Source organism: Schistocerca piceifrons, chromosome 1, assembly GCF_021461385.2.
Source record: "Schistocerca piceifrons isolate TAMUIC-IGC-003096 chromosome 1, iqSchPice1.1, whole genome shotgun sequence".
Taxonomy (NCBI): Eukaryota; Metazoa; Arthropoda; class Insecta; order Orthoptera; family Acrididae; genus Schistocerca; species Schistocerca piceifrons.
The window spans coordinates 224,604,448-224,631,717 of NC_060138.1; the positions used below are offsets into that span (position 1 = coordinate 224,604,448).

A 27,270-nucleotide genomic window follows, 5' to 3' on the forward strand; every position below is an offset into this window, starting at 1 on the left:
GTTAGCGGGAACTTGCTGTATTGTGTGTATGAAGTCGTACTGAGTTCCAGTCGTTTTCGTGTGTTGAAATTGTACTGTGTCAGAATGAAGAGAATTACATGTTCTATGTTCCTGTGACAAACAATTAAGCGTGCGTATTTTGAACAAAAAATCCTGAATCTATTCCTGCAAGCAGAAGAATTCTTTACATAGTGAACGGCAACAAAGACGACGAAATATATGGAATGAAGCCAATATGTTGAGTAATGAAAATCACTAAATTAATTTTTGTAATAATCTCCGTTTCATGAATGATTCGACCTGTGCTCGTATTTGTTCTCAGCAGCAGAAAACATTACGCAAAAACATGCAAAGAAGTTGTCTGCGAGATCTGTAATCAACTAAAATTAAGTATTGTAGGTAGGAGTACACAATTTGAAGGTCCACGAAGTAACACCAGCTACTTCCAAAGACAAGAAATGTCGTATAACACGATCCTGTGGTGCGATATGACCAGATAAAATTCAACGTGCTGCACTGTCCATCTTGGATCACTTTATAGCATAGTTAATATTTTGAGCATTTGACGCGACAGTCAAAATAATAAGGAACTGGAACGGTCACGTGTTTGCTTACAAGTGGAACAACGGGGCCAACTTTTGTGGGCTCTCTTCTCCTGAAGATGGGACGGCCGTTTGTAGCTTCGTTTTCTAGTTTCTATTGGATCAACTTCCACATATGATATGCCGTTGAAGTAGTTCGATTAAAAAATCGATACTAAAATTCGTCAGGTGTAAACGGCAAAAATTACATCTCCAATATAGAAAATTCACGTCAATGTCCACGAAATGTAGCGAAAACCTTACGATAAGTTTGCTAGTTCTTGATACAGAAAGCTGATCCAGAAAGAAAGTATAATTTCGGTCTTAAAAACGGTTAGGATTTTTCTATTTGTATATTATTATAGAAAAATGTACGCACCCTAAACTACCCTTCGACGTGATCACCATGCGGATTAAGGCAAATGGTTCAAATGGCTCTGAGCACTATGGGACTTAACTTCTGAGGTCATCAGTCCCCTACAACTTAGAACTACTTAAACCCAACTAACCTAAGAACATCACACACATCCATGCCCGAGGCGGGATTCAAACCTGCGACCTTAGCGGTCGTGCGGTTCCAGACTGTAGCGCCTAGAACCGCTCGGCCATCCCGGCCAGCATGTGTCAAATCTTGGCACTATTTGCAACATGCCTGCTTTGGAGAATTCGGCCGCCTGCGACGTGAACCGGTTTCTGTACGTTTACCTTGCTATCACCGTCACTTGCAAACTGCTGGCCGGCAAGAAATTTCTTGAGATGAGAAAACCGAAGTTAAGCGGTGTTGGGCTGGGCTTGCACTTGGATGGGTAACCATTCGGTCTGTCGAGTGCTGTTGGCAAGTGGGGTGCACTCGGTCCTTGTGGGGCAAACCAAGAAGTTACGTGAACGAGAAGTAGCGGCTCCGGTCTCGTAAACTGACATTCAGCAGGGAGAGCGGTGTGCTGACCACATGCTCCTTATATCCACCTCCAGTGACGACTGTGGGCTGAGGAAACAGTGGCTAGTTGGTACCGTTGGGCCTTCATGGTCTGCTAGGGTAGAGTTTAGCTTTAGTTTGATCTAATATCAGTATAAACCCGGCCAGGCGATAGCAGTGACACCTGGCGACGAAAACTGCTAGTGAGACACATGCACGGTGCATGCAGCACCATACTTTCACTTACAGCGTTCTCTTCTTGTCATCCATCTGACGATAATTTTCACAAGGTGTAACGTTTCTCATATTCAGCTGCGTAACAGCTCTTATTTCACAGCCGATGTATTGTTTTAAACATGATAATCTACAAACAGTGACTTCAGACGTTAACGAAATGAAACAAAATGGCTAGGCTACTTTGCTCTTGAGCTGAGGGATGTAACCACGCATTTGCGACGATTATACAGCCAGATGCACGGAAGATGTGCACAAACGGTTATTACTTTTATTACTCTCTGAATCAGCTATGTATTTGGGTTTAACGTTTCTTAGCTGCCTTTCCAGGTTTATTGTCGCTTCTCCTCATTCCATTACATATTTGCAGGTATCGGCGGAACATTTGGTTCTGACTGTTTGCTGAACGGAATTACAAGATACTGGAAACTTTGTGGAGTCTGTCCTCATGAGATTTTTCAGCTTTTCTGTTACACTCTCCTGCGATACAAGTAAGCCTGTGGTCATTTGTGCTACGATTCTTTGAACACTCCCAATGTGCCCTATATGTGGGATTAGGTAGAGATGAATTCTTTGAGTACTTCCAGAGTGGCCTATAAATACGATTCAGTAGAGATCCTATATCAAGTCTTCTTTGTGTATACTCAACTTAGAATTTACCAGTTCAAAAAATGGTTCAAATGGCTCTGAGCACTATGGTACTCAACATCTGTGGTCATAAGACCCCTAGAATTTAGAACTACTTAAACCTAACTAACCTAAGGACATCACACACATCCATGCCCGAGGCAGGATTCGAACCTGCGACCGTAGCAGTCTCGCGGTTCCTGACTGAGCGCCTAGAACCGCTAGACCACCGCGGCCGGCAATTTACCAGTTGATATAAACTAACAACGTAGGGCATTTGACCTGATAAGCAATTGATTTTTGACTGAAATACAACTAGGAGATATCTGTACATATTAGGGAGGGGGGAGGGGGAGAAAAGTCTTTGACTCAAAGCTGGAAAGCTGTTCTGAACCAGAACGTGTTGCCGTCGACCGAACAATCACGAGTAAAATCTGACTGGTATTTCATGGTAACATATCGACTTTAACAGACGTACCGTTTTATAACTATTGTTTTCTTCAAAAGTATTTCCCAGTTGCGAGATGTACTGTGCTATAATTCCTTTGACGCAATTCCAGCGTAATTCCGATGGGTCCGAAGTCATCCCCTCTCCTAATTGCAGTAGAGAGCGGTATTTACGCAAATGGACACACAATCAGCGCACACAAAAGAGATTAATCGTAGGAAAAGCTAATACATTAAGCTCAGGGAAGCGAAATAAGCCTTTCTGTTGTGGATCACTGCGCAAATGGATGGATCGAGGTTGATGTGTTCGCACGCAACGGACGGATCTTATGCGCAATTAAATAAATACCCCGGGACCAATGTGGATAAATTACTATGGGAAATTCTAAAGCTGTTGTCCTACTCACACGCACACACACACACACACACACACACACACACACACACTAACACACACACACATACACGCAGGATACGTAGTGTTCGCAATCAACGATCGACCTTTATGCAAATATACCTCTTATGAGAAAATTGCAACGATTTCAAAAAAAGCTAAAAATTTAAAAATTTTTGAGGAAACTGATAGCAAAAAAATGAGCCATTGTGTCTTGTTGCTCATGCAAACAAGGAGAATGAAAAAGGTTACTGGAGATAGAGTACCAGCTGTAGTAATGAGATGTTGGTGAAGAAAGTTGTCCAAGTTCTTTTTAAAGAAACTATTCTGGCATGGATGTTGAGAAAAAATGGAAGATCTGAACTCGATGGCTGGCTAATGACGACTCCACCTCCTCCCTAATACAAGGTGAATGACTGACAGTTTTCGACATATCGGAAGTTTGATTGATTTTTTTAAATTTTTTTACTTGTTCGCTAAATAACTGCAGGAGTAAGCTCTGCTAGGTACTTCACAAAAAACCTGTAGGGTTCGAATGTGAGCACTGTTGAATCGTGTGTATTCCATACCAGGATGGACTAACAGGAGGACGTCCAGTGTAAACTACGAAGAACAGCGTGAAAGGTAATAGGCTTGCCTGAGTGATAGAGGGTGTAATGGAAACGCTGAAAAAGTTTGAGTGACAGACATTCGAAGAAAGATGCATTATATCTCTCTAGAACCTTCTATGAGTTCTTATTGGAACACATTACCTGATCGAAAGGATCTGGACACATATCAGTGGACATTAATATGGATCGTGACCATCCTTCACCTTTGTGACGACTTGATCTCTGATGGGGACTCTTTCAATAAGGAGTCTGAATGTCTGTGGTGGAATGGGAGCCCATTCTTCCTCAAGAACTGTACCTCGAGGACTGTACCTCAAGCTTCAGGCAGATTTATTTAAATTAATGTGAGACAGATGAGTTTTACGAACGATTTTGTAGGCAACTTGTGGTACTGTCTAGCAGCCAAAGGCAGAAAATGTAATTGTTTAGGTAGAATGAACGTTGCAATCAAAAGCGAAGTGATTGCTGTTTTTAAACTTATTGATAGATTAAAAAAGTGTGTCAAGTGCCTCATCGGCACATAGCTTTAATCTACCAAGGAATTTCATGACTGGTTCAGTTATTCAGTATACGAATGTGTGATGTCTATTCTTTCGAACATGTTCGAAAGAACAGACAGGACGCAGAATCCGCAATTGTGAAACATTACAGGTAAAATTGAACGAGATCACTGCTGTCAGATGCAGCGAGACGGTACGCGGAATCAGCGGCGACGAGTGACAATGCGTATGGGACCGGGATTCAAACCCGGAGTCTCCTGCTTAATAGGCAGGTGCGTTGACCACTGCGCCATCCGAGACACAGGGTTATCGCAACTGCGTAGACTGTCTCGGCACGCCTCACAACCGATCCACATTCCCACCGAACGCCACCTATCTGAAGTCAGTCCACGGACTCCATGTTCGCTACACTGAGATCCACTCGTCGCCGCTGATCAGCATAATTTTCCTTTGCAGCTGATGGTGGTGATCCCCTTCAATCTTACATGTACAGTCATTCATATTCTGCTTATAAGCATGCCGCTCCTTTTGAGACAGTACCTGAGTGTTCATGTAGTATTATGATCCTGGTTTTTATCCTGAAATATACCCCCAAATCCTGAATATGACCCATTAAAAATGCAATAGGACTGCAGAGTTAACGTTTCGGAGACAAGTGATACTCGTGAAAAGTGCAATGAAAGAAGGTGTTACTCGGAAGTACAACAACTGCGTTTTGAAGTAGACCATTGCAAATCTCATACTATACTGCCTCGTAGGGCCTTGAAATTTGGCCGCATAGCGTCAATTTGTGCATGACAAAATGTGTCTGACGTCTGTTGCTTACGCTACGTAATAACCTAAAAATGGAGCACTTGTATGTGGAAGCAATAATTTACGATGAAGCTGTTGTGACGTGGCAAGACAGCCAAGCCACTATGAGGTAGCCGAAAGGCAAGCGTTTAAGCTCACGCAGGCTGGCGTGAGGTCTGGAACAGTTAAAGGAGTTGAGTCTAGTAAAAAAAGTACGTAGCTTCTGGAATACTTAACTTTAATCCATAATTGGTAAACATCGGTCTGACGGTTCATGCATCACAAGATAAATAGCAAATGATAATGGCGCCTTGCTAGGTCGTAGCAAATGACGTAGCTGAAGGCTATGCTAACTATCGTCTCGGCAAATGAGAGCGTAATTTGTCAGTGAACCATCGCTAGCAAAGTCGGCTGTACAACTGGGGCGAGTGCTAGGAAGTCTCTCTAGACCTGCCGTGTGGCGGCGCTCGGTCTGCAATCACTGATAGTGGCGACACGCGGGTCCGACGTATATTAACGGACCGCGGCCGATTTAAAGGCTACCACCTAGCAAGTGTGGTGTCTGGCGGTGACACCACAGAAGCCGTCACTGGAAATGAGTGTTTGGCGTCATTGGCCGGGAGGCCCCTTGCGGGGCAGGTCCGGCCGTCTTGGTGCAGGTCTTGGTGTCATTCGACGCCACATTGGGCGACCTGCGCGCCGTATGAGGATGAAGTGATGATGAAGACAACACAACATCCAGTCCCTGAGCGGAGAAAATCTCCGACCCAGTCGGGAATCGAACCCGGGCCTGTATGACAACAATCCGACACGCTGACCACTTTTTTTTTTAAAATTTAATTTTGTTGTATATTGTTCGTTGAATTTGTTCTGGGCGGACGTCCGATGACACCCACTTAGGTTCTTCGTTGATTCATTCACTCAGTTTTTTTGTTACAGAGGGTAGCTAACCCTCTGACCGAACACGCTGAGCTACCGTGCCGGCACCACTCAGCTATCGGGGCGGACAAGCCGTCACTGAAGCCATATAACTCCAATAACTGCTGTATTTTCAGCACCTTACCTGAACTGCTGAAAAGTTCTTGCAGGAGATCAATGCAAGCGCTCTTAAAGTATGTAGCGTAGGTTCAAATGGCTCTGAGCACTATGGGACTTAACATCAGAGGTCATCAGTCATGTAGCGTAGGTGCTGAATAAACTGCAATATGAGTGAACGCTCACGTTTTGTATGAAGCCAGTCTGAAACATTCATACATGGAAGTAATGTACACGTCGCTGAATTTGTGAACAGGGGAAAGCGTAAGATAATAAATTTTCTAAGGACCAAATGTTTGATGAATGAACGTAATAACGTTTAAATAAACCAAATATACAAAGAAAACCAAGACAAACTCTGCGTTAGAACGTTTAATATCCACTCCGAACATCATAGCACAAATACATAACATAAATTCTCAAACGTTTGGAAAATAATCTTAAGAGTGACAGAACCTGTCTGTAAGTTATTTGAATTTACAGATTGTTAACTCAGAAACAGATACGGACCACTAAGTGTCTTGATGAGATCAAAAGCGAGAACAAATTCTTAACATTTTCCACAGGAAGTCTGAATGGAAAATCCACCACAAAAAGGACACAACTTTACGTAATTCCAACACTTTGACGATTTCCGATCACGAGAATACAACTAGAAATGATTGCACTTTCTGCAGTGTCACGATTATGCTGAAGGTTGCTGGTCGATTGCGGCCGCATCAGATACACGAGTATCAAACATTTCAGCTTCATATGATGATCAGGACAAAAGACTGATTTTTGCATTAAACTGCATGAGGCATCCAACCGGAAAATACGCGCCCATCAATCTGATTATCCGGCACTCTAGATTTTCCACAAGAGATAACTAACCTTTCCTGTTTGCAAAGATACGCCGCTTCATCGGACAGAATCGGCTGGTAACACACCGTCTCTGAGTTGACAAGTGACTCTCGCGATTCTTGGAAGGCACTCGCAACAAAATGGCCGCCCTGTATGCTGTCAGGTAGACGAGTGACAAAAAATCATAAGTACGCCTGGCACTCAGCTGAAGTCGGAGAGCGATCACGTGACGTCCCTCGCTCACTATCTTTGAGACGTCGTACTGGGTTCATCATAGCTCGGTTGTTTCCGTATTTTAGCTTGCGTGTTATGACAGTACGCCGTTTTAAGGTAAAATATATCTCACCCCACCAGTTCCGATTAATGCCAGTTAATCAAACATTTTCTGTAAAAACCCTAAAAAATTTACTATGAGGGTCACTCCAAAAGAAATACACACTATTTTTGTAAAAAAACAGTTTTCATTCTGCATGTGTGAAAGTTTTACAGTGTGTATATACATCCTTCCCGCTTGTTTTCAAACTTAGTTCAACCTGTTCCTGTGAGTGGCGCCGTCACAGCATGTCTTCAAGATGACTGCTACACTTGACGTTCGTCAGAAGCAACGTGCTGTCATAGAATTCCTGTACTGTGAAAACGAGACAGTGCGAAACATCCACAAGAGGTTGAAAAAGGTGTATGGAGATGCTGCTGTCGATCACAGTACAGTTAGTCTCTGGGAAAGCAGGTTACGTGATGAAAGCGGGCACGGCAATATTGAGGATTGTCCTCACAGCGGCAGGCCTCGTACTGCACACACCCCAGACAATGTGCAGAGAGTTAACGAATTGGTGTCTGCTGACAGACGCATCACAGTGAACGAATTGCCACACTACGTTGGGACAGGGGAAGGAAGTGTTTGCATAATACTGAAAGTTTAGGCGTTAAAAAAGGTTTGTGCCAGGTGGGTTCCCAGGATGTTGACAGTGGCTCACAAAGAAGCAAGAAAAACGGTATGCAGCGAACTTTTGGAACAGTACGAGAATGGTGGAGATGAATTTCTTGGAAGAATTGTGGCAGGTGATGAAACATGGCTCCATCATTTTTCACCAGAGACAAAGAGGCAATCAATGGAGTGGCATCATGTAAATTCACCCAAGAAAAAAAAATTCAAAACCACACCTGCTGGAAAAGTTATGGCTACGGTGTTTTTCGATTCCGAAGGACTCTTAGTTGTGGACATATGCCAAGTGGAACCACCATAAATTATGATGCATATGTGACGACACTGAAGAAACTTCAAGCTCGACTGAGTCGTGTTCAACCACATCGGCAAAAACAGGATGTTTTGCTGTTGCACGACAATGCACGACCACATGTCAGTCAAAAAACTATGGAAGCGATCACAAAACTCGGAAGGATAACACTGAAACACCAGCCTTGCAGTCCTGACCTGGCTCCATGTGACTATCATCTCTTTGGGAAACTGAAAGACTCTCTTCGTGGAACAAGGTTTGAAGATGATGACTTCCCTGTGCACGCTGCGAAACAGTGGCTCCAACAGTTGGTTCAGAATTTGACCGTGCGGTTATCCAGGCGCCGGTTCCTAGATGGCGTAAGGCAATTGAGAGAGATGGAAACTATGTGGAGAAATGAAAATATTGTTCCTAAAGGATGTATCTACACACCGTAAAACTTTCAAACATGTAGACTATAAGATGGATTTAAAAAAAATAGTGTGCGTTTCTTTTGGAGTGACCCTCGTATAAACAGTTTTAAAGCTCAATTCAGTGTGTATTCTCTGATGTTAAGTGATTCGAGACTTGTTGAGAAGAAGGATGTAGGCTCGAAGCTAGGCACACGATAGTATGTTTTTGGCATCTTCGCGTTTGTTATATATTCTGCAACTTCCTTATTCATGTAACAGAAGCGTGTTCTGCAATATTCGATATTATTCATGTATAAGAACATGCTCACTCAGTAATGGGTTCCTCCGATTTTGTGACTTCACACACAGAAACACAAGAGTACAGCTTGAACAGCTACGAGAAAAACGAGGGGCAATCAATCATATTTATAGTCTTGCTTGTTACAATATTTAGTTGCGATCGAATCCGTAACAACGGTTTCGTCAATCTGTCGGTCAAGACAAAGATCGCAACAAGCGAGCGAGGGACGTCACGTGACCGCTTTGCGACTTCAGCCGAGTGCAAGACCCACATCCCATTTTTAGTTACTCGTGTCAGATAGCGCCAAGGCTGTCCAGAAAATCTTACATTACGTTAATTTGAGTAACTGACCTGGAGATGGAAGTATAATCCTCCGAAACGAACAATGATTAGATAACTAAAGGTGTTTCAGTTGATATTCATAGGACACGATTACGGCCAATCCAAAATGTTCACTTTCAAAGAATTACACATTAGCTCTCCACATACGCCTCGGAAGACTTCGTTTTACCGCTTGGTGACGTCGACCATAAAAGTACGACTATTATTCACGGTAGTTAATTCCTTAATCACTTTTATGTAGATCACGCAGAGATCGTGATGAAAAAAATTGGAATAACAACGCGTGTAGACTTTTAGAACAATTATATTCCCATTCTTTAATCGTGGAATGGCACGAAAAAAGAAAGTGTTATAATGATCGAAGAATGTAAACGTAGAAAACCACGGGCAATTCGTTCCGTTTATTTTGAAAACTAACTTGACCATAGTTACTAATGAATCTGGCTTTTGACGAGGAAGTAAAAGTAGCGATGACAGACGCATTTATATGTACAAGAGTCTGTTCCGCTAAATTCTGCATGCCATGGCTGGAATGTGAAACCAGAGAAGCTGAGATTATCACCGCCAGTGTGTTGCGAAAATTATGCACACATCCATGTCACCCAGAATGCTTTTGATAAACGTCCAATCCCGCAAATGCGCGGTCCTGATACCGAGAGGACACAGTGCGGTTTAGTTCAAAGGAGCCGCCCTGTACTATCTTCAACGCTCTGCGTACAAGTATGGTTTTAGACAGGTTTCTAAAAGTACCTAGAAAGAGCATAGTGTGTTTTTAAACAAATAATTTATTGATACTTAAATATAATTTTTGTGTAGAGCAGAAACTATACAGTCTTTTCATACTGCCTTTCGAGAATAGCCACTATTCTCTTCCGTAAATAATAGTTGTGTTCTAATGATCGGTAAAATGACGTGATAAAATGAACTCATCAGAGACGCTCCTGTGGCAAGTTAGTGTAAAATGACAGCAGCTCTTTGAAAGCAAAGATTTTACGTTAGATCTACCCATGATTTACGAATATTTGTAACCAGTTGCTTTCAGTTATCTATCCACTGCGCCTTTCGGTACATTACACCTCCGTCTTCAGATTAACTTCTTCAAATTAACGTAAGATGGCTTGCACATGTGAACTTCTGGATAAGCTGTGACACTACGTGGCAGCAGCAGGCGAATAGTTAAAACAGTTATGTATTAGGTCGTTTGCTACCAGACTGTGGCACAGGTTGCTCAGAAAATCGTGCTTAGAAGTCGTCTAACTTACGATAATTTATGTGAATTCACTTCAAGTTTGAGATATAATATTCCGGAATGCTATTGGAAAGGTAAATAAAAGTGAGTGGCCACAGATATTTGTGTCTACAGCACAGGTCACAAGACATTACGCCATTAACAGACCGTTTCTCTTTATAGAGTGGACCGTAGTAGTTTCTTTAAGATTAAAGTATTTTAATAATTACGAGTATATTATTTCTTCAGTTACTGTATTCTGGTCTATTTAAGTCAGACTCGTTATGTAGCCAGAAATGCTTTATCTTGAAATAAAGTTCTTTTGTACCAGTTTTCATCTGCTTCCTAAAAATTCGCTAGGGATAATGGAGAGGAAACAGGCATGAAGTAACTATACGACAGTTATTGATGGTGAAGAAAGGAAGCCGGGGAACAAGTAAATAAAGAAATTTTCAGCATGATGTTACAGCTCCACTTAAAAAACAGATCAGACTTCATTACAGAAGGAAATAATTTGGTACTGTCATTCATTATTGTGTCAGCAGAAAATTTCCACTTCACGAGATGTATGAAGTGGTAATTGTAAGTGACAATAATCCTCAAACGAAGAAGACAAGTCTATCCCAACCCACAACAAACTGTTTCAGGAAAACCTGGGTAAGGAAAGATATGGTCCACTACATGTGGACAGTTACCTCTTAGTAAAATGGAGAGGCAATGAATGAGAGAGGCCACACTGGGAACACAGCATGTATGCTTGGGGACTCCGAAGTATTCTACCAATACAGACCACCGCAGCAACCAGTGAGCCCTGAGCTACAAATTCCAGTACAAGTCAGAACAAGCGGGGCGAACATATTTTGGCGAAGCTTACAATCTACGATATTGTTCCCCTAGATGTCGAGTGCCTCCCTGCCCCCGCCTTCCATCGCCCCCACTCTACCCCTAAGTCTATCGTCATACGATTCCGAGTCGACTGGAATGAATGAACCGTGCACGTCACTGACTGTGACAATCCAAATTGTGACATCTTAGACATGAATAATCGAGATGGGAGCTCCACAGAGGTCTCTGGTAGATGACGCATGCTTTACACGCCACCCTCTGTAGCTTAGTACATGTGGAACAAACGCTTTTGATTGAGATTAACCTAAAGGTACGCAACTGTAAATGAGAATTATTAATGAGCTACATAAGCATTTAGAAAACAGTGCTACTGTTTGAAGCATGTACGAAACGCCCGGTTGAAAAGTAGCGGGGCTTGCATAATAAATGGAATCAAAAATTGACCTACTACAGCAGGGATAGCACTGAGTTAGAGAGCGAAAGGATATGATAAATGATATCGAATAAGTGTCTGTATTGCAGCAGACAGAAAACCAAAAGAGCTTAAAGTAGAAATTGCGTTCGAATGTAAAGTCGACTGGACGCGATTGACTGTCAAGTAGATGGCGAGATACTACTTCACCCAAAACTGTTCTAAATGTTTCCCTCACATATGAAGAAACCAGAATTTTTGGCAATGAACAGACGTGCTATCTTTGATGCTGTCATCATGGTGGAGTTACAGCGAAAATGATAAAGGCAGAGGTGTATGTATATTCAGTAAAATAGTCAACCAGACATTTTTGTCTAAAGTCCAATATGAAACAGATACGTATAAAAAAAACTAGAATTTCTCAACGTTATCCTCATAACTAATTTCAGTTATTTAGCATCCCCTTCTTGATAAAAGTTTGCTCTAGCGTTTTTCAAGGATTGTAGTACAGCGGCTGTACGCCTTCATGTCTCTCCTGACTGTTTTATTATGTCAGGTACCCACTTCCCATTGTGTCGTGTCTTGGTCTTTTCTCATCTCTTGAAATATAGCGAAAAAATTTCGTTGATTTATCAGCTATCCATTCGCCTGGCTACATGTCCCAACAAACTCTACTTAATTTTTAATACCGTCGTAACCATGTCTTTCATTCTAGTCCGTTTATTTCCAGTCTATTTCCCCGTCTCTCCTCATACTTCCCAACATTCGTCTCTCCAATGCTCACAGAGCAACCTTCAGTTTTTGAATAGTTTACGCGTAAGAAAGTTAATGTTTCATTGACATTAAGAAGTACATGATAATACAGTAATTAAACCTTTTATTTTTAGACAGATCTTTCACGAAACTTAAAGAAAGAGCAGTGAACTGGCCGGGTAATACCAGTCACTTGGTGATGTAGATTTTGTTTTCAACACAAGGAAACCGCGACACACGTTGTAACTCATTTGCATCACTCTGCGTCATTGCTTGTCCCTCCCGCGTTACATACCTTTATTATATAAATAACAGCTGGTATTACAGCACAGGGCTCCTACGCGATATCTCGGCCGCAGAGCGACAGCGGAAGCTATTTCAATTAGGCAGCGAGCCAACGCTGGAATGCAGGGGAAGGTCACTGCACTGCTATACGGGCAACCAGCTGCTCTTAGAATCGTCTGCGTGGCTCCGATACTGTGTTTGTAGCGATTGCATCATCTCCCTTATCTGAGTATTTTGTTTGCAGTAGGTGATTATTGTATTAGTCTACACAGGACAGAACAACGAAAGAATCAGACGAGACATCAAATAGTATGTAAAAAAGGAACATATATATTACTTAAAAAGGACTCCAGAACAGCCAGAGTGTTGAGGGTGACACTGTGTTTCTTGCCTCTAAAGAAGATACATTTCAACAACGAACGGATGAGCGTATTTTAACAAGTTTGAAACAAAGCCTGAAGATCGACGGATTTCTGTGTTTACAGCAGATGAAAAGAATAACTTGAAATGTTTCAATGAAAATCGCTTCATAATCCTCGCATTCGCGGCACCTATGTTCTGTTGCCACATATATCAGGCAAGATCGGAAAGTAACGCATAACAATTATCAAAATATTTAATAGGTAACAAAACAAAAGAATCACAAATAAACCTGCATCTTTTAGCTTCTTTCCTACATAGTGACCAACTTTCTCTCCCATTGTGGTACCAGTTTCATGTGCCCGGTTCGTAGCAGTCCGTTTGGCTGGAGTACAGCCATCTGCGGACTGCTGATGTCACTTCCGCATTTCTAGCAAAGAGTTTCTCCATGAGATCAAAGAGATGAACGTCCGACGGTGCGAGATCCGGACTTTTCTCACGAAAAGGAGCAGTACCATTGGGGCGAGCATTGTCATGAAGTTTCACTCCGTCAGCATTAACGTTGCTGGGTCTGTCACGAAGGGCACGACGCAGCTTAAGCAAATTTTTGATGTAGGCTGCATCATTCATAGTGGTCCCGTGTTAAGCAGAGTCCAAAAATAACACACCATGCATATCCCAGAACACTGTCACAAGCACTTTTCTAGCCACTTTGAATTATTTTCGTACTGGGGAAACAAGCATGTTTTCACTCCACAGAGACCTTCTTAGTTTCGAGCACGACTCATCAACCAAGCGATCCAGGCTTGTCATCATTCGCTAGCTCTTTTTGTCTGTCAGGTTCTTAGGCACCCAGAGAGCATTTACTTGACGAACGTGCCATGAACAATATCGTACATTGGACCATAGAAAATGTTGAAATGCTGCGTTAGTGTTGGCAGTTGCCACGCCGGTCATTCAAAATTGCTACCTCGTTGACTCTGCCATTCTCGGGTGTTGCAGCTGTTACCGGCCGCCCAGAGCGCCGCGAATTCTAATATTTAGACGGTCCTCTTGGAAGAATGCATACTACCTCGAGACACGGCTACGGTCCATACAGTCGTCTCCATACACGCCACGCACGTGCTTGTGAATTTCATTTGGTTTATGCCCTTTTGCCAACTACATTTCGCTGCTCTTCACAGTTTGATGACAGTAACATGCGGACCATGTTTCATGTTTGTTTCATAGTTTAGGCTTCTATCGCCAGAGCTGCACATGAAAACAAAATACCCCCTGTATCGCAAATTTCATCGTGAAATTTCAACATTCCAGTTGCAATACCAGGGGAGAAAAAAATTGTTGTTAGTTACTTTCCGATCCTCCGTATATATATGCAGGGTGGTCCATTGATCGTGACCGGGCCAAGCATCTCACGAAATAAGCGTCAAACGAAAAAACTATAAAGAACGATACTTTATACAGGGTGTTACAAAAAGGTACGGCCAAACTTTCAGGAAACATTCCTCACACACAAATAAAGAAAAGATGTTATGTGGACGTGTGTCCGGAAACGCTTAATTTCCATATTAGAGCTCATTTTAGTTTAGTCAGTATGTACTGTACTTCCTCGATTCACCGCCATGATTGCATACGGGATACTCTACCTGTGCTGCTAGAACATGTGCCTTTACAAGTACAACATGTGGTTCATGCACGAAGGAGCTCCTGCACATTTCAGTCAAAGTGTTCGTATGCTTCTCAACAACAGATTCGGTGACCGATGGATTGGTAGAGGGGGACCAGTACCATGGCCTCCACGCTCTCGTGACCTCAACCCTCTTGACTTTCATTTATTGGGGCATTTGAAAGCTCTTGTCTACGTAACCCAGGTACCAAATGTAGAGACTCTTCGTGCTCGTATTGTGGACGGCTGTGATACGCCATTCTCCAGGGCTGCATCAGCGCATCAGGGATTCCATGCGACGGAGGGTGGATGCATGTATCCTCGCTAACAGAGGACATTTTGAATATTTCCTGTAACAAAGTGTTTGAAGTCACGCTGGTACGTTCTGTTGCTGTGTTTTTCCATTCCATGGTTACTGTGATTTGAAGAGAAGTAATAAAATGAGCTCTAACATGGAAAGTAAGCGTTTCCGGACACATGTCCACATAACATATTTTCTTTCTTTGTGTGTGAGGAATGTTTCCTGAAAGTGTGGCCGTACCTTTTTGTAACACCCTGTATATACTAAGATGGTATCTGTTCTTTCGGACATGTCCGAAAGAACAGATGCCATCTTAGTATACATATAATTAAGGCTCACCGGCCACTTGACCATCTTCCTCTTCTGTGCGAATGCACAAACAGTGCCCGAATTCTGCCATGTAAGCAGGAGATCCCGGGTTCGAGTCCCGGGCGGGGCACACACTTTCATCTGTCCCCCTTGACGCATGTCAACGCCTGTAGGCAGCTAAGGGTGTTCATTTGATTGTAAGAACGAAACTTGTCTAGCTTGAAGTGGGAAACCAGATGGCGCTATGGTTGGCCCGCTAGATGGCACTGCCATAGGTCAAACGGATATCAACTACGTTTTTTTTAAAAATAGGAACCCTCATTTTTGTTACATATTCGTGTAGTACGTAAAGAAATATGAATGTTTTAGTTGGACCACATTTTTCGCTTTGTGATAGATGGCGCTGTAATAGTCACAAACATATGGCTCACAATTTTAGACGAACTGTTGGTAACAGATAGGTTTTTTAAATTAAAATACAGAACGTAGGTACGTTTGAACATTTTATTTCGATTGTTCCAATGTGATACATGTACCTTTGTGAATTTATCATTTCTAAGAACGCATGCTGTTACAGCGTGATTACCTGTAAATACCACATTACTGCCATAAATGCTCAAAATGATGTCCGTCAACCTCAAAGCATTTGGTAAAACGTGTAACGACATTCCTCTCAACAGCGAGTAGTTCGCCTTCCGTAATGTTCGCACATGCATTGACATGCGCTGACGCATGTCAGGAGTTGTCGGTGGACCACGATAGCAAATATCCTTCAACTTTCCCCACAGAAAGAAATTCGGGGACGTCAGAGCCGGTGAACGTGCGGGCCATGGTACGGTGCTTCGACGACCAATCCACCTGTCATGAAATATGCTATTCAATACCGCCTCAACCGCATGCGAGCTATGTGCCGGACATCCATCATGTTGGAAGTACATCGCCATTCTGTCATGCAGTGAAACATCTCGTAGTAACATCGGTAGAACATTACGTAGGAAATCAGCATACATTGCACCATTTAGATTTGCCATCGATAAAATGGGGGCCAATTATCCTTCCTCCCCTAATGCCGCACCACACATTTACCCGCCAAGGTCGCTGATGTTCCACTTGTCGCAGCCATCGTGGATTTTATGTTGCCCAGTAGTGCATATTATGCCGGTTTACGTGACCGCTGTTGGTGAATGACGCTTCGTCGCTAAATAGAACGCGTGCAAAAAATCTGTCATCGTCCCGCAATTTCTCTTTTACCCAGTGGGAGAACTGTACACGACGTTCAAAGTCGTCGCCATGCACTTCCTGGTGCATAGAAATATGGTAGGGGTGCAATCGATGTTGATGTAGCGTTATCAACACCGACGTTTATGAGATTCCCGATTCTCGCGCAATTTGACTGCTACTGATGTGCGGATTGGTCCCGACAGTAGCTAATAAAACACTTACTTGGGCATCATCATTTGTTGCAGATCGTGGTTGCCGTTTCACATGTGGTTGAACGCTTCCTGTTTCCTTAACTAACGTAACTATCCGGCGAAAGGTTCGGACACTCGGATGATATCGTCCAGGATACCTAGCAGCATACATAGCACACGCCCGTTGGGCATTTTGATCACGATAGCTATACATCAACACGATATCGACTTTTTCCGCAATTGGTAAACGGTCCATTTTAACACGGGTAATGTATCACGAAGCAAATACCATCCAAACTGGAGAAATATTACTTGATACCACGAGCTTATACGTTTTTGAGTATTATAGCGCCATCTATCACAAAGCGAAAAAAATGGTCCAACTAAAACATTAATATTTCTTTACGTGCTACACGAATATGTAACAAAAATGGGGGTTCCTATTTTAAAAAACGCAGTTGATATCCGTTTGACCCATGGCAGCGCCATCTAGCGGGCCAACCATAGCGCTATCTGGTTCCTCCCTTCAAGCTAGAAGAGTTTCGTTCCTTTTAGTTTCTTCGTTTGATGCTTATTTCGTGAGATATTTGGCGCGGTCACTATCAATGGATGTGTGTGTGTGCGCGTCTGCAATTCAAATGTTTCCGCAGGCAATCGCAGTTAACATGGATGGTGTGGAGTCATTGCCGATTTAACCTTGTTAGTTTAGTGAAGAACGAAAGTTGAAAGCAGAGCGAAGAGTAAACCCCTTTCCCTTTCGCTGTGGTTTGAAAGCGGAACCGTTTTCGGTTTAGTGCAGCTCTCGACACACTATGTCGGTGTAAAGGTGCGGAAGTGGTCAAGCTCTTGCGGGCTGGCTCGTACAAGTGTGGATACAGGTGTTTGAATACGTTGGTTAAAATTTATGGGAGTGAAGTCTCTGCTCTGCTTGAGTGTTAGTTTTGTTAGGGAGATCTTTCTGATGTTCCGTACTGTTGTCATTTTCATTAATTTTGTGTGGGAGAGCAGTTTGGTAAACTCAGCTTTTTGTGAACTCGAGCCACAACACCGTGTGTCCAGAGTCATGTGCCATAAGCATTGTGAACTCGATTTCTGATTAAATCTCTTTGCTTAATAATGTCATGTTCTATAGAGAATTCCTCGTGAAGTTAGTGCTGCTTTCAAAAGACCATTTTTCGTTTCTCACATATTGGTCTTTGTCTACAACAACGTCAAGTGTTCGTAATAGCGTGGCTTTCTCATAATGCCCACATGAGTTTTATAGCACTTTCAATTCTGTACCGAAAGAACCTCTATATCCACAGAGACCTACAGCTATTAAGCTTTTTTTCGATATTCAAACAAATGATTGAAATTGCATGCACTTCCAATAATGGCGGCTACTGACTTCTCTTTTCGTTCTCTGCTTGTTTTTAACAGTAATTTTAGATAGATTAAATCGTTGCCCGCTTTCACCCTGGTGCAGATGTGCATGATTTATGTGACTCTGTGTGGAATTCTAGACTCTTTGATGTGAGTCTGAATCCAATCCAAGTTCCCTGTAACCTTGTTGCTCAATTGTAATAATGTTCTGAGGGACCGCCAAGTAATTATCTTTTGTAATTATTTTTCCATAACAGCAGTTTGCATTTTGTATGATAAATATGCTGTGAAGTATTGTTGGTGGCAATGCCATGTGTTTGATTTGTTTCTGTAAATAAGTTGTCAGCGTTCATATGAAAAGAATCTCTGTGTTTCGGTAACTGTTTTGCTATCACTTAATTCTCTTCTATCTTCCCGCATTTGCTTATTTACCAATGAGAAATACACAAACCGGCCAAGAATTAATCTACGAGGGTTATTCCAAAAGTAAGGTCCGATCGGTCGCGAAATGGAAACGACTATGACAATCCGATAAAGCTTTGCACAGATGTGTTGGGTAGTGTCTCTAGTATAACCCCAGTTAGCATCACGTCGCTCTTCTCATTTCTGAGCTCGCAGTGAGTGCGTAAAGATGTCTAGAAAATAGTGTCTGCCGCCAAGTACGAGGGCCTGGTGAGAAATTTCGCCTGAAGCTATGCAGCCAACATTACATAACTGTCGTGCTGTTTCGTCTTCACGACAATTCTCAGCCGCATTCTGCGGGGGCAATGAAGATGCTCCTGCATCGTTTTCAAATGGAAATGTTAGATTACCCACAATACAGTCCGCAATTGTCTCCCCCTGAGTTTCATCTCTGGTCACATGAACCGCTGTCTTTGAAGACAACATTTTGACACAGACAACGAGGTGTAGGCCAGCGTGGAGAATTGGCGGAAAGCACTGGCGGCTGCCTTCTATGATGAGGCTATTGAAAAGTTGGTACAACGCTATGACAAAAGTCTAAGTCAGAACGGCGACTACGTAGAGAAGTAGCTGAAAGGTGTAGCTAATTGTTACAAGTAAAACATTTCTGATGTTCACTGTGGTTTCAATTTGGCAATCAATCGGACCTTACTTTTGGAATAACCCTCGTAAAAGGTAGAGAGATTATTGTAATAGGAAGTGGGACACGTGATATTGATCGCTACAGTATCCAGAAAGTTACCTTGTCTGACGTGCTAACTTGGTTTTGCGTTATCCGTCGTATCTGTATGTAATTAATTACGTGTCTCATTGGGTCATATCTGTCGCGTTATCAATATATGATACAAGCAAGTTAGGCAGCGAACATAGCGCAACTGAAAATGCACGTATTTATCTATATTTAAATGACTATCAGATCCTATATGCAATGCGATGATGAGCTGCAAAGAAACAAAAAGTAACGAAACGAAACTGACATTCTCCTTCCAAATTGAACGGACAGTTAACGAAATTAAATGAAGAGAAAAGACTTTACATGCGAACATTTTAGGTTAGGCTTTATCATGACAGTTACTGATATCGAATGAGACGACAAGTTTAATTTCACCAGCCACTGTTTCTTTATATCCACAACGCGTTTCTAAGGTATAGATCTCCATGATAAGGTGGATTTACATGCAGTGAACATAGCGCAACCCCACTATGCGTATGACATATATGTGACATCATCAGGTGGATTTACATGCGTTAGTATGACAAATGTGTGTGCTGTTTTACGATTTTGGGGTAGACTGTGGAGAAACAAAAACATTATTCCAGAGCATGGTTCCGTGGACATTTTTCACTAAAACGAAACATGCATCTAAAGGTGAAAGTCAAACAACCAAAACAGAATACCTCCAATGACCACAGGCTCTTTCTTATGTCGTAACACATCACATGCAAATTGTCATATTTTGTAATGAAAGATGGTGCTTGGGAACTACTAGGTGCAAAGAACACATAGCAAAACGGAAACATTATCTCGAAGTAAAAAGAATACAAATCATAACAACACTATTATTTCAGAAAAAGTTTTAAGGGATTGTGGAGTTCTTTGTTTGAGCTGCCGAGTATTTGCGTTGGAATAAATATTTCATGTTGTATACAAATACTTTTCTGTCAAATTTATGTCGTTTATATAATCAGGTAACACGTTGCAAACTTTAAGTACATTGATTATGTTGCCAACAGTGGTAAAATAATATACTTAAATAACAATTTTGGATGGGAATGGAGTAAAGGTTGGAGTAATTGGTGTTTACTAAGTTATTAAATGAAACAGACGTAATCATAAGAACCCCATGCTCTGGGAAAGTTTGCTCTCCTAAAATCATTCCTTTCACCCTCGAAATCTGAATCTCTCTCTCTCCCTCCCTCCCTCTCTCTGTGTCTCTCTTTCCCCCTCTCCCTCTCCCTCTATCTCTCTGCCTCTTTCCTTTCCGCCCCATCTCTGAATCCCTGCCAAAATTGTTATATATGTATTTAATTTTACAACTGTTGCCGTTTTTGAATCTCTGCGAGTCTAATTTATTAGTCTAATTGATTAGTAGAGTTTCGTGATGCGTGTCGATTGATACTATGGCATCTGAAAGGGTCAGTAGCTCCACAAAGCAGGAAATGAAATATTTGCTGCGTTGGGAACACAGGGTCTGGCCGCGACGAAGTGGGGTTTCACACATCTTACCCATCCTGCACTCGACTTTCAAATCTACTGCCAGTTCAAGATCACGTGACGCATGTCGCATGACATAAGTCACGTGTCGCACCGAACTATGTTATTCTTTGCGACGACATGGACCTATCTCTCCCACATAGCGGCTATCCCTAATTTAATTGCTCATGAGTGACTGGTAACGATATTTCGAAATGTGAAACAGTTATTAGATTACATGGGCACAGTACAATAAAGAGTCAACACGACTTGAATGTAGGAACCTTCTCAGTGAAGATCTTACGAGATACTCGTCAGATTATGATGCGAGTGGTGAGGTATTTCACATGTTATCAATAAAGCAAACTCATGAAAGAATAGAAAGCTATGCAATTAGTACTGCAGTGCAGTGTTCGAGATACTGTGCTGAAGACCAACAGCCGCAGTCAATTAAGAATGAATCCGAAAATTGTGATTACGATCGAGCATCAGCTGCAGAATATTTCAGAGACAACAGGACAAATGGAGATCTGGACCGCTCCTGGAGGCGTGCACGGATGGCCGAAGTGGTTAAGGCGACCGCTCGCGACAAGCGGGAAATCGGGGATCGAGTGCGAGTCCGGCACAAATTTTCGTTTGTTCTGAATTATTATAGAGCCGATGCGGAACTGTAAACAGAATTTGCCAGTTCTTTCTTATGTAATTAGTGCTACTGCCTAATCATAACTGATGTAAGATTATATGTGAATATCTATATTTTATCAAAGTATAACACGTTCATCTTCTCAATTTTCACCAATCTGGAGATAAATGAAGGTAATTAAAGACCAAATAAACAAGATTATTCCAAATGTTTCTTTCTAGTACAAAGTGACAAAAGAAAATGCTTCAGTAAAAAATGCGCCACATGCTGGCGTAAGTGATTGGTCTTAAGATCTCTATATTTAAAAGTATCACCCTAAAATATTTTTAAAGTGTTAATGATAACCTCCTCTACACACGACGCCGCCTCCTTTAGTTAATACTACGAGGCTCGATCGGTATGCGTCAGATTGCAGTTCTAATGGTGCAAGGGAAATTTCATCAGTATTGGACGACGATCAGTAAGTAAGACAATACTTTCGATCAAAACCGGAACCTCACCTCAGCATCTCATGGAACGAATGCATGCTTCCGCCCCAAATCTTCATTTGGACAGGAATTATTCACAACTGTGTCCATATTTTCGCCAAAATGAGTCACCCTGTACTTTTGCGGATACTATTTCGTGTTTTTTGCTCACAGCGGTTTCAAATTACGATATTGTTTCAGAGGATCTCCACCATTGTGTGGATTTAAGTTTGATAGAGAAGACTTAGTTACTTATTACAGTTCTCATACCAACCCTTGACCTTTGGTGAAGAAAATGACACAAAGGTCTGCGAGAGTTGGCTCAAAATGGTTCAAATGGCTCTGAGCACTATGCGACTTAGCTTCTGAGGTCATCAGTCGCCTAGAACTTAGAACTAATTAAACCTAACTAACCTAAGGACATCACACACATCCATGCCCGAGGCAGGATTCGAATCTGCGACCGTAGCGGTCGCTCGGTTCCAGACTGTAGCGCCTAGAACCGCACAGCCACTCCGGCCGGCTGCGAGAGTTGAAATGGAGTCATTCACAAAGGAATAAAAAAAAGCTAGATAAGAGGACAGTGGATGTTGTTACAGTATAGAAAGCTTAAAAACATTTCGAATACGTGGCCAGCTATAACTCACTTGGAAGGAAGGCTTTCAGATGCAAATAAATCGGATGCCTACTTTCGCCGAGCGCTGGAACGAACACGCTCTAAAAGGGCACGCTGTTATATTGAGGAAGAAGAGACCTGACAGTCTGCTTCAAGCCCACCATGTTGAGCGTCCTGCTCGGGAGGTGCATGTTCTCACCAGCTGCAAAAGGCAGCATAGCAGCGATCACAGGTAAATATTTTACCACTCTGTGGCCTGTTTTTGTAAGGTATCCGGTATTATTCCATGTCAATTTAACTGCATTCTTTTCCAGGTTGTCATTTCTTCTGTCGTTCGTATTGCTGACACGATGAAATATGTCGCATAGTTTATAGAATCCTTTTGAAAGACGGATCTTTTTCTGTTATACCTAACATGTTACTGGATAGTTCTTACAAGAGCAATTAGTTAACGATTAATTGATATCTTCTGACATCGGTTCTGCTACGAACGTTACTGATAAGCGTCAAGGCACATGGAGTTCCATGTTCGTACATTACGGGCCCCTGAGAAAGCATTTTCCTTTGCTAACAGCTTATGTACTGTCATCTCTATTTTGGCTATGGACAAAGTCACTTGAAGATACTGATCGAGCTGTATTTCGTGTCCATCTTAGAACATATCTGTCCAAGCTTCAGAGCAGTTCTTACTTTCTCTCAAAATTTAATCCATATTCGAAAATTCCTAAATTCAACGTTAATATATCATTATTGAGTTTCAGTAGCACATAAAGTACGTACTCATCTCACAATAATACATTTTGCAGCGCAGTTGTCCCTCACCAGATTCAACAAACCAACTGATGAGTCTTCGTCGACGAGATGTTAAATCATAACCTTCCTTTCATTCCGTGTGCTAGTTTGATTTTCTTCCCGTTGAGTCTCGAAGCAGTGGAAAGAAGCTGTAAAGAAAACTTACGCGTTCTTAGTGTCGATAAAACGACATTTGCTACTCAACATCGGCCACCGTTTTGGTTTCAACTTTTAATTACGCCGTTATTGGAGCGAGATTTTCATTATCTTAATTTGTTAAAACTATAAATTTTTGTGTTTAAGCTCGGAGATAATTTCCATGTATATTCATGGTAATTAAAAAGTGAGTTTGTGCGTCTATCCACACCATTTACGAGTGCATCATATAAAAGGTCTAGCAGCAGTTGATTATGTTTGAGTATTTTTCTACGACTGATTGATTCATCAGTGGATCAGCCCGTATTTTTCTGCTACCGTACTGTTGGCGGATGAGGCTGCATCTCAACATGCAACGCGAATTTTCACAATCATCAGGTATGCGATGATGTAAATCCACGTTCAACTTACAATGCATTTCACCACGAAATTTAGCTGTCAGAATTTAGGCTGTCGTTATTGAGCGAATGTTAGGGCCTCCTTTCAGTACGTTCTCAGACATTCGTCCGCTGATCTATCTTTATCAATGTGACGAGACATGAAATTCACGTACGATGGAGCACCTCCTCATTTCAGCGGTAATGCTAGCGAGGTTTTAAATAATCTATTCCGTGACGAATAGGAAGAGGCGGGCCAGTTCCGTGGCCTCAGTGTTACCAGGAAGTAAACCAACTACACGATTATTTGCGAGGATATTTGAGAGCCCTTGTGTGACAAATCCCAATATGTGATGCAGGGAGACTTCTTGTCCGAAATGTGGAAAGCCGGGAAAATATACAAAGTACTACAAGAATCAATTAGCGCCTCTGGAGTTTAAGGTGACGGCGGAAAGATACATCTATCCAAAACACCACATGCAAGAAATATATTAATGTAGTATGTCGATACGTAGTGTTCATGTATGTTTTCCATGAATAACGTTCTGTGGAAAGTTGTAGAAAATTAATTCCACTATGAAGAAAAGCGTTTTCGGACTTCTGTCCATAGAACATATTTTCTGCTTGTATGTGTGATGAGTGTCTCCTGAAAGATTTACCGTAAATTTTTGTTATACCTTGCTTGTTGCATGGAGGGAGAGAAAAGGTTTGTGGGGAGAGTGTGAGGAGAGTTCGTGTGTTTAAGACAGTGGGCACGTTGATGTTGGTACAACTGAGTACAAGGGCTAGAAATGTGAGGGAAACACTGTACTTAGAAAGAAATATATTTATTTATTTAGCCTAATCTTCTTAGGGACATAAGACCAACTCTTACATCGGTTGAGGGTTTCACACATACAGTATCCTGTTTATATCGTAGTTACGTGAGAAAAAACAATTTTAATATGACAAATAGTATTAACATGATTTGAGTGTCTACAATGACAATGTGAATAAGTAATACTGACTACGAGTTAATAAAGGTAACACTGGTAGAACTTGTACTACTGCTACTGCTGCCACTAATAGTTACGTTAATAATAACAGTAGTAATAATTACGATAATAACGACAATAGTAATGACAATAATAACAACAATGATAGTGGCAGATATAAAAAGAATTTATAGGTGCACAAGATAGATGGTTTCTGATTAGTGAGTTCTGGGGACAGGAAATTTAAGGAGACTGCTCGAGCTAAGAATTCTGGGAAGTGGGGAAGATCTGGTAAGAAAGAAGGATGTACATGAGTAACGAGTGTGTGCCGGAACAAGGGTAATCATTATTCTGCTTTAGTAGATATGTTATAAACTGTCTTCTGAAGCTGGAGATGTTATTCTCTAATATAATGCGGGCTGTTGCTTCTGTGAAGAACGTCGAGAAAGTGGCTGAACGATGGAGTGGGACAGAAATGATTTTGCTCTGATGGGAACAGGTGTTTCTGCTGAATGATTAATAGATTAAATAACCTACCATTAGAAATACCAGCAATTCACAAAGAACTTAACACAGTTCGTTATATAGCCCACACAAATGATTTTTACCCCAACATAATCACAAAATTATACTAAAAACACAATACATTGCGAGATATGCCTAACTCGAGAAACATCACCGACGCACAAAATAACATACGTACCAGCGGTCTATCTTGGCAGAATCTTCAACAGAATTAATGCACTTTTTAAAGCCACAAATAGTCAACTATCCTTTCGAAACAATAACAAATTTTCAATGAAATTACGTTCCGCCACCACTAAAACATAAAAACATGATAACCCAGGCATATATAAAATCACGTATGGCAGCTATAATAGCTCCTACATTGGCCAAACAGGAAGAAAGTTTAACGTGAGATATAAAGAACACGCCCGCAGTTCGCGGTCTCGCGGTAGCGTTCTCGCTTACCAAGCCCGGGGTCCCGGGTTCGATTTTCACATGACACGAGATAACTGGATATTGTTGTGTCGTCTTCATCATCATCATTCGTCCCCATTACGGTCGGAAGAAAGCAACGGCAAGCCACGTCCATTAGGACTTTGCCTAGTACTGCGATCGTTCCCCTACGCTCTGTCAAGAAGCATGGGACTTCATTTCCATTTCCATAAAGAACAAAGTAGAGAAAACGAATATAATCAGTCGAGCTTCTTTCTACAATTGAAAGTTCAAAACCACACTGTTGATATGATCGAAAATGCACTACAGATTCTGCGCAGAACACCAGAAGGTTTTGCAATGACCATTCTTGAAGAATTAGAAATCCATGTGTACACCAGAAAATACCTACAAGAAATGTTAAATGAACATACAGAATTTAGAGACAAGTACTACCACAAAAAGTTTATTGAACTTTTAGAACACTAAAATGGATAAGTCGGAAGTAACATTTGCAGTAACCAAAGACAATCGTAAGAAATTTTAGTTAATAAAATAATATCGCTGTTCATCTGCAGAATCTTTGAAAAGGCCCCCGCGAGCACGCAGAAGTGCCACAATACGACCTGGCATGGGCTCCACTAACGTCTGAAGTAGTGTTGGAGAGAACTGACACCATAAATCTTGCAGGGCTGTCCATAAATCCGTAAGAGTACGAGGGGGGTGGAGATCTCTTTTGAACAGGACGTTGCAAGACATGCTCAATAATGTTTATGTCTGGGGAGTTTGGTGACCATTACAGAGCCTCTCTTCAGTCGTCGTTGGTCCCGTTCTTGCAGGATCTTTTCCCGGCAGCAGCTATGCCGCAGATTTGATGTTTTACCGGATTCCTGATATTCACGGTGCACTCGTGAAATGGTCGTACGGGAAAATCCCCATTTCGTCGCTACCTCGAAGATGCTGTGTCTCATCGTTCATGCGCCGACTGTAACACCACGTTCATACTCACTTTAATCTTGATAATCTGCCATTGTAGCAGCAGTAACCGATCTAACAACTGCGCCAGATACTTGTTGTCTTATATAGGTGTTGCCGACCGCAGCGCTGTATTCTGCCTGTTTATATATCTTTGTATTTGAATACGCATACCTATACAAGTTTCTTTGGCGCGTCAGAGTATTATGCTGCTAGCACTAAAGAAGAAAAAATTGTTGGCGATGGTTCTGCCATGCTGTTCAGATAAGAGCGCTAGGGTCTAGGAGACATATGGGGGCTAGCGTACGTTGATAAGAGAGTAGAGAAGACCGAGGGTATGGAAAACTCTGCCCTTGTCTGGATGCAGACATTATAGCTGCACGTATGATGGTGATATACGATCAAAGAGTCGTAAATCACAGATACAACGAAGACCGGTTCCTGGCGGCGTGAGCTTTCCTGAGAAAAGCAATACAGCGCAACATCGCTGT

The 27,270-nt window shown here is 41.9% G+C and overlaps 1 protein-coding gene and 1 non-coding gene across 2 annotated transcripts in view; both read right to left on the reverse strand.

The window, feature by feature from the left end:
- The window catches only part of LOC124801301, a 179,533-nt gene that overhangs the window by 96,287 nt on the left and 55,976 nt on the right, over window positions 1–27,270 (reverse strand). The window lies entirely within an intron of this gene.
- On the reverse strand, window positions 4,537–4,613 carry Trnan-auu. Its single transcript has one exon. It is a non-coding gene; the product is annotated as a tRNA-Asn (tRNA).